At 38.2% G+C, this 9,374-nt stretch overlaps 1 long non-coding RNA gene across 1 annotated transcript in view; it reads right to left on the reverse strand.

Annotated features, from left to right (window-relative positions):
- Positions 1-1,778: 1,778 nt before the first annotated feature.
- The window catches only part of LOC118765269, a 22,935-nt gene continuing 15,339 nt past the window's right edge, over positions 1,779-9,374 (reverse strand). Inside the window, exon 3 of the long non-coding RNA XR_005001108.1 lies at positions 1,779-1,975. This is a non-coding gene — a long non-coding RNA (uncharacterized LOC118765269). The remainder of the gene's footprint in view (positions 1,976-9,374) is intronic.

A 9,374-nucleotide genomic window follows, 5' to 3' on the forward strand; every position in this document is an offset into this window, starting at 1 on the left:
CGCGAAATATAAGTGAAATACTTACTCATACCCATGGAAAAAGCAAACACCAAGTCCTGAGCAGACCTAAGTACCCCAAATATATCCAAAATAGAAATATATATATATATTATATATATATATTATATATATATATATATATATATATATATATTATATATATATATTAATAGTTGTCGCCAAGCTAACATGGTAGTCCAGATATATAGGACAAATGCTGCCGTTGATTAGCTCCAAGAGGTCATCGCCCCTAGCTAGCTATGTGACACACAAACCTGTGTCCATTATAACCTTTGAATAGGGTAGGTCAGCAGCAGCTTCTCCTTGCTGGTTTGACATCCACAGACTAGTTTCGGAGTAGTTGCCTCCTATCAATGTGAAGTAGCCAAATCCAGCAGGCGTCGCTGCTGACCGACTGTTTGAAGGATTATTTACCTAAATTCAGTGCAATATATCCACTGGTTTTCAAACATAGAAATATCATTATTTCTAATTCTCTCTAAAGGAGACTATGGCAGTGGTTGAGCTGTCTGCGATGTTCTTATGTCTGCAGTAGAAGCAGCATTGCAAGAATGCCAAAGCACACATTGTTCATTTGTCTCACTTGCCCACAAGGAATGCAAAACGGAAACAATTTGTTGGTTTTCTACCAATGTGACTCTTGCTTTATCGAGGCATCCTATCGAAAATCTGTAATTGAATGTAAACCAGAAAACTTCAGATGGGATATAGGGTTTGGCAATATGCAATGTTGACTGATTAAGAAGCAAAATTTGTGGATGAATAAGCTACCACAACTGACTAAATAGTGGTTTTTTAAGAATGTAACTGATGAATTTGATCTGTAAAATTTGTGAAAGTCATAAGAAGAATTTGCCAAAATATCGTTCAATTATGCTTACTGATAAAAAAATAACTCGTAATTTGAAATGTTAATACTAATATTCCTTCTTCATGAAATGGAATTAAAGAATAAATAATAGGCATGTACATGTCAAATGAAATGAGTCACATGTAGTGCACACTCTAGTGAAATTGCTCTCCCCTTTATTTTATATATATATATATATATATATATATATATATATATAATATATATATATATATATATATATATATAATATATATATATATATGTATGTATGTATATATATATATATATATATAAACAAACAGTTATAACCTTTAAAGGTATTTTTTAATATGCTGGCCATTGATAAAATGTTTTTCGAAAATATATATATCTATACTTGCTGCGAGTATACTCTGCGATGACATCTCTCACGCCGGACTTCTTTCTGTTGATGTTGCTATTTATGTGCTCTCTCAACAAGATACCAAGCATTGACCTTTTCATGGCTCTTTGAGCCGTTATCAGTTTTTGCTCTTCTCTCTTTGTGGTAGCCCATGTTTCACTACCATATAACATTGCAGGCAGAACTGCACTGTTAATGAGGTTGGCGAGGGTATAGATGGGCTGGACACGTCGCCCGGCTCACCGATAATCGGTGGACGCACGCAATTGTCGAGTGGTACCCGCGTGAGCGGAAAAGACCACCCGGAAGACCTCCACGACGGTGGAGTGACGATTTCAAGAGGACGATTGGGATCATGTGGATGAGAAAGGCACGATCCAGAGAGGAATGGACAGCGTGCTGTGACCAGCAGTGTCATATGGACGCCTGACGGACTGGTCGGTCAAAGTGATCAAAGTGAAAGTGATATATATATATAGTGTTGGTATCTATTGGTACCCAGTTATGCACAGCTAAGCTAAGATATTCTCTCATTTTTTTCTATCTTTTCATTCATTCATTATTAATATGCATTATTGCTAATATGTACTTTTGTAAACTAATTATTTAAATTGACTCTTCAATATATAACTTTCTAATCTCTCTCTCAGCCTTAGTTTTCTCCTTAATTCTTCATGTAATTTCCAAATGAAATCTCTCTAATACCCTTAGTTCTCCTCCTGTGTTTCCATGTTGGCTACATATATTTTTCATACTATGTCTTAAATAACCCTTGCTTGTTTGCAGTGGGTCCGCCTGTTCCTGCCCCCACCACCAATACTGGATGTCTCTCTTCTCTCATTGGAAACCCCCTCCCTCGCTGGTTGTATCTCATATCATACCTGCAATTTCACCTCCCTACTCTCCCCCTCTCTCTCTCCCAGGAGAAACACAACTAGTTTAGCAGCCTACCTATTTAATCTAAGATTAGCATCTTGATATTCATATTTACTTTATTTAAACTTATATCTGCAGCACCAGTAATGCTTAAATTTATATTGTTCACAACGCTTATATTTACAACACTGTTAACACTTACTCCTACCCCCGGCAGGGGCAACAATCTTAACATGCTTGAATGTCTGAATGATGACAGGTCTAAAGTCAGAACAGGTGTAGAACAGGTCTAACAAACAAACACGGAAACCTTCTTTTCAGGCACTGAATTTCCATCTTCCTTTCCCATGCCACCTCCCACATTCCTCTCCCAGGTTTTAGAGTTGGTACTGTCAACATAGGTACATTGAAAGGTAGGTCTAGTGAGATGGTAGAGATGCTTAAATGGAGATGTGTTGATGTATGCTGCATACAAGAGGTAAGGTGGAGAGGAGCTTCAGCAAGGGTCCTCACAGGCAAGATACATTGGTATAAAATCTTCTGGGAAGGTAACAGTGATGGAGTAGGGGTGTAGGCATACTCCTTGCAGAGAAATGGGTAGATAAGGTCATAGTATTAGTCAGGGTATGTGATAGAGTGCTTAAGCTCAGGCTAGTTTTGCTGAATAGTATAGCTACAATTATCTCTGCCTATGCCCCACAAGCGGGCCTACTAAATGATCAGAAGGCCCAATTTTATGATATCCTTCTACAGGCTACCTCAAAGACGAGTGGTAATGACCTCATCTTTGTGGCTGGAGATTTTAATGGGCATGTCAGATGGCAATCTGGTATCTTCCATGGTGCTCATGGAGGCCATGGAATTGGTTCCCAAAATAAAGTGGGAACTAGGCTACTGGAGTTCTGTGATGCAAGCAACCAATTAATCTGCAACACCAACTTCAGGAAGCCAGACAGCCACCTGATAACATATCAATAAAGTGACTTTGCTAGCCAGATTGATTTCATCCTCACCAGACAGTTGGATGCAGGGTTGCTCTTAAATACAAAGACCCTCCCTGGTGAAGAATGTACCTCCCAGCATAGACTAGTCATTCGTGACTTTAGACTCAAAGCCAGAAGGATGCCAAGAAGCAGACCAATGTGGAAAAGAAGGATTTGGAGGCTTAAGAACCCTTCACATAGTCAGAGATTTAGGGACATCCACATTGAGAAATTTGGTGTGAGGAAGGAGGAGCTACAGACTTGTGACATAGAGGGTAACTGGAAATTCCTACGTGACAGCATACTGAGCACCACAGACAAAATCTGCAGCTAGTGCAAAGTCCCTTCCAGACCTAGGGTAAAATGGTAGTGGAATAATATGGTAGACAAGGTCTTAAGAGCAAAGAAACAGGCCTGGAAAACCTGGAAGAATTGGGGTAGAAGGGAACTGTACCAGAGAGCCAGGAAGGGAGGGTGGGAGACAGATATATATAGCCAAGAGAGAAGCAGAAAAGGAGAAGTTTGTCAATGTCCAGCGACATGAGGACCAAAAAGCTGAAGTATTTTGAATTGCAAGACAGTGCGTGAGAGAAAATTGTGATGTTACAGGAGAGAAATGTGTCTGCATGGATGATGGTGCACTTGCTTTTAATGATTCTGCAAAGAAAGAGGCTTGGAGATGCCATTATGAAAGGCTGCTGAATGCAGAGAATGAATGGGAAGAAGAGAGCCTGCCAAATGCTGACCCAACTGAGGGACTAGCTACCCGAATTGATAGCACCCTGGTAGATAAAGTAATTAAGGATATGAAGTCAGGAAAAGCTCCTGGCCCATCAGGAATCACTGCTGAGATGCTTAAAATATCTGATGGTGTGGGTAATAGCCTAGTCACCTGTATTGTAAATCAAGTAGTTAATGAAGGAGTCATACCCAATGACTGGTATAGCAGCACCACAGTCAACTGCTACAAGTGTAAAGGTGATGATTTAGATAGAAATAATACAGAAGTATCAAACTAGCTGGATCATGTGATGAAGGTCACAGAGAGGGTCATAGCCCAACTAATTAGGGAGAGAGACTGCTTAGATGAGATGAAGTTTGGTTTTGTGCCAGGTAGAAGTACCACTGATGCTATATTTCTGGTAAGGCAACTAACTGCAGGAGAAATACCTAGCCAAAGATAAATCCCTATACTTGGCTTTTGTTGACTTGGAGAAAGCTTTGACAGAGTCCCCTGATCCCTTATATCTGGTTGGCAATGTGGAAACTAGGGATAGACAAGTGGTTAATTAGAGATGTACATGCCCTGTACCGGGATGTTTTCAGTAGGGTAAGGGTCAGCAACGAGTATAGTGAAGAATTCCAGGTAGAAGCAGGGGTTCACCAAGGATCTGTCCTCAGCCCCCTCTTATTCATCATAGTCCTCCAGGCAATAAAAAAGGAATTCAAGACAGGCTGTCCCTGGGAGCTCCTCTATACTGATGACCTTGCTCTCATTGCTGAATCACTACCAGAAATAGAAAAGAAATTTCAAGTTTCGAAGCAAGATTTATAATTGAAGGGCCTTAGAGTCAATGTTGCAAAAATCAAAGTCCTAGCAAGTAGGAAGGTGAACAAATCACAAACCCCTTCAGGTAGATGGCCCTGCTCAAACTGTAGAAAAGGTGTAGGTAGCAACACCATAAGATGTACCCAGTGTAAGCTATGGATGCATAAGAGGTGCAGCAACATCAAAGGAAGGTTAACAGGGATATAGCTTTTGTGTGCAGCTGATGCACAGGGGCAATAAACACCGAAGATTCTCAGAAAACAGATTCCATCACATGCCAGGGGGAGAAACTAGAAGTGGTTGATAGCTTCCACTACCTAGGTAACCAAGACTGTAGTGGGGGTGGATACTCTGAGAGCATTGCCACTAGAATAAGAATAGCCTGGGCAAAGTTCACAAAGCTCCTACCTCTGCTGGTGACAATGGGCTTGTTGTTCAGAGTGAAAGGTAAACTGTATGATGCATGTGTGGAAACAGCCATGCTACACGGCAGTGAAACATAAGCCATGACTGTTGAGGATATATGTAGGCTTGAAAGAAATGAAGCTAGTATGATCCACTGGATGTGTAATGTTAGTAAGCACCCCGAGAAAAACGTTGGACATAAGAAGCATCAGATATGGTGTGCAAGAGACAACTGTGCTGATATGGTTATGTGCTGTGTATGAATGAGGAGAGCTGTGTGAAAAAGTGTCACTTCCTAACAGTGGAAGGAACCTGTGGAAGAGGGAGACCCGGGAAGACATGGGATGATGTTGGACTGGTAACATGTAAAAAGCACCATCTGAGTGTGGCCGATGCCAGTGCTGCCTGACTGGCTCCCATGCCAGTGATACGTAAAAAGCACCCACTACACTCTTGGAGTGGTTGGCATTAGGAAGGGCATCCAGCTGTAGAAACCTTGCCAGATCAGTTTGGAGACTGGTGCAGCCTCCTGGCTTGCCAGACCCCAGTCAAACCGTCCAACCCATGCCAGCATGGAAAACGGATGTTAAATGATGATGATGATATTTACAATGTTTTATTACTGTATCAGTTCTCATACAACCATTCTGGTTAGTCAATTAGATATTAGATGACATTCAGGCAACTGATATGAATTAATAAAATATACCAGAAATTTCCACTTCAACAGTTATATAGATTGCATCCATTTAAAGCAAAATGCAAGATGGCAGAAAGTCAGCATTGATTCAGACAACCTTTGAATGTAACATCAAATCCCTTTGATAACAATTACTGATCTGATCAGCAAGTGTTGAAGTGCATTCAAAGATTAAGTCTTTGTGCATCAAATAAATAAAGTAGTGAGAGTTGAAAAGGAGCTTCTCAGGAAGTATTCTGTGACTGATGACCTGGGAAGCTGCATAAATCTACTATGACTGATCATCAAATGAAAAGCTGAATACATATCAGCAGTCAGGCATCATCATCATAGTTGTTGTTGTCATCGTCATTGTTGTCGTCGTCATCATCATCATCATCATTGTTGCCATTGTCATCATTATCATCATCATTTTTTTTTAATACCAGCTTTTCCATGCTTTCATCAGTTAGACAGAATTTTATGAGGCAGATTTTCAGTAGCTTGATGCCCTTCCTGTTGCCAACCTTTCTATATCATGCCAACAATATTTGACTGGCATGCAGTGACTGGATGCCTCCCACTGATGATGTTCAGTAGACTGAAATCATGTGATATAGGGGTTCTGATGCCCATGGCAAACAATTCTTATCTGTCTCTATCTATGAGTGTATTTTTATGCACCATACACCTATACAAGAGGATCTTTCAAGGCTGATAATGTAGTATTCAATGTTCTACCAAGATATCTACATTAAGTTGTGTGTTTATATATATATATATGTATGTATGTATGTATGTATGTATATATATATATATATATATATATATATATAATATATATATATATATAATGTATGTATATGTATGTATGGAATCTGATGCAGCCTTCCAGCATGCCAGCCCAGTCAAACTGTCCAACCCATATCAGCATGGACAACAGACGGTAAATGACGATAATGACGATGATGATGATGATGCATGTATGTATATTTGTCTGAACATATTTAAACATGCACAAGCTTGTTTCCCAACAACATAGACCAGGTTCAGTCCCACTGCATGGCACCTTAGGCAAGTGTTTTCTTCTATACCCTTTGGTTGACCAAAGTCTTGTGAGTGGATTTGACTAATGCCAACTGAAAGAAGCCTGTTGTATATGTGTGTGTGTGTGTGCCTTTGAGTCTATGTTTGTCCCCCAATGACCACTTGACAACTGGTATTGGTGTGTTTATGTTTTCATAACTTAGCAGTTCAGCAACAGACACTGATAGAATAAGTACCAGGCTTAAAGAAAGGATAAATACTGGGGCTGATCCATTTGACTGAAAACTTTTCAAGGTAGTGCCCCAGTATGGCCACAGTCTAATGACTGAAGCAAACGAAAGATAGATGATAAAAGATATGTTCATGTGTGTGTGTGTGTGTGTGCATACAAAAAGTGCCCATTACACTCTTGGAGTGGTTGGCATTAGGAAGGGTATCCAGCCGTAGAAACCATGCCAAATTAGACTAGAACCTAGTGCAGTTTTACCAATTCTCGTCCAACCATCTAACCCATGGAAAGCAGACGTTACTTGATGATGATGGTATATATATATATATATACATACATACATACATACATACATACATACATACATACATATATATATACACAAAGGTGGCAAGCTGGCAGAAAATTTAGCACGGTGGGCGAAATGTTTTGCAGTATTTTGTTTGTCTTTACATTCATCATCATCATCATCATCGTTTAGCGTCCGTTTTCCATGCTAGCATGGGTTGGACGGTTCTACTGGGGTCTGTGAAGCCAGAAGGCTTCATCAGGCCCAGTCAAATCTGGCAGTGTTCCGAGTTCAAATTCTGCCAAGGTTGACTTTGCCTTTCATCCTTTCAGGGTTGATAAATTAAGTACCATTTGCATACTGGGGTCCATCTAATCGACTGGCTGCTTCCCCCAAAATTTTGAACCTTATGTCTAGAGTAGAATACATACATACACACACACACACATACACACACACACATATATATATATATATATATATATACACATATATTGAGAGAGATAGAGATAGATAGAGAGAGAGAGAGAGAGAGCAATGGAGGGGATCAGTTGGTAGTATTCATCAACTTTTAGACATTATATTATGTCAATTTATTTATTTATTTACTAAAAAGACAATTATAACAATATACATACATGTATAACATATTATGCTTTACATATATAATATATAAAGATATCAGTAATTATTAAAATATATAACATATAGGAATAGAAACTGGGATAATATCTTACAGCTATTTTAGCCAAGAGGCAAAAATACCTCATTCTACTTTTATCCTTCCTGTAGACTGAAGTAATTAGTAGATGAAATTGAGGTACTTGGGTGTTTCTCTAGGCTTCATTTATCTCTCTCTCTCTCTGTATATATATATATATATATATATGTATATATATATGTATATGTATATGTATATACACACACACACACACACACACACAAATATATATATATATACACACACACACACACACACCACACACACACACACACACACACACACACACACACACACACACACACATATATATATATATATTATATATATATATATATATATATATATATATAATTTCAACAATATTAAGGAATGGCCCAGATAGGCCATTCGACTCACCAGAAAGAGCAGCCAAACTCAAACCGCTAAATAGTAGTAATTCAGAAATCAAAGGAAAATTAAAAACATTTACCCTAATCATCCTTGGACAATGCATTGTTTCAAAGTACTTTTTGGCAAACCAGCCTAATTAAATTAAATTAAATTTAATCAAGTCAATCTACCACTGGCTCGTCGAGCCAGTAGTAGATTGACTTGATTAAATTTTATTAGGGTAAATGTTTTTAATTTTCCTTTGATTTCTGAATTACTACTATTTAGCGGTTTGAGTTTGGGTGCTCTTTCTGGTGAGTCGAATGGCCTATCAGGGCCATTCCTTAATATTGTTGAAATTATATATATATAGTCTGTGACTATTTTCTCTTTCTCACTGGACCGCTGGTGGCGAAAACAATTCTATTGAATTTTTGCTACCTTATATTGATATATATATATATATATATATATATATATATATATATATATATATATATATATATATATATATATAATATATATATATATATATAAACATATAACATATATATATGTATGTATGTATGTATGTATGTATGTATGTATGTATGTATGTATGTATGTATGTATGTATGCATGTATGTATGCATGTATGTATGCATGAATGTATGTATAAGACATATACCCTGTAAGCTGCAATGGAGACAACCCATTTAGAGGACAAAAAACTCTGAACAAGAAGTATTACAGGTTAATGGGTTCTCTTTAATCTCAGCCAACAACCATTCCAGTCCCAACGGATTTCACCTCATAATTTGTACATTCACTTCTGAGGGAGCAATGTTTTGAATACAAATGAGCCTGACAATTTAAAAACATATATATGTACATATAAGTGTATTGCTGTGTGTTTATTTGTCTGTGAGTGTATGATCAATGTGTGTCTGTGTGTATACTTGTATTAGTGTTAGTGCGTGGTGTCTGTG

The sequence above is a fragment of the Octopus sinensis genome, linkage group LG11 (genome assembly GCF_006345805.1).
Source record: "Octopus sinensis linkage group LG11, ASM634580v1, whole genome shotgun sequence".
Classification (NCBI taxonomy): Eukaryota; Metazoa; Mollusca; class Cephalopoda; order Octopoda; family Octopodidae; genus Octopus; species Octopus sinensis.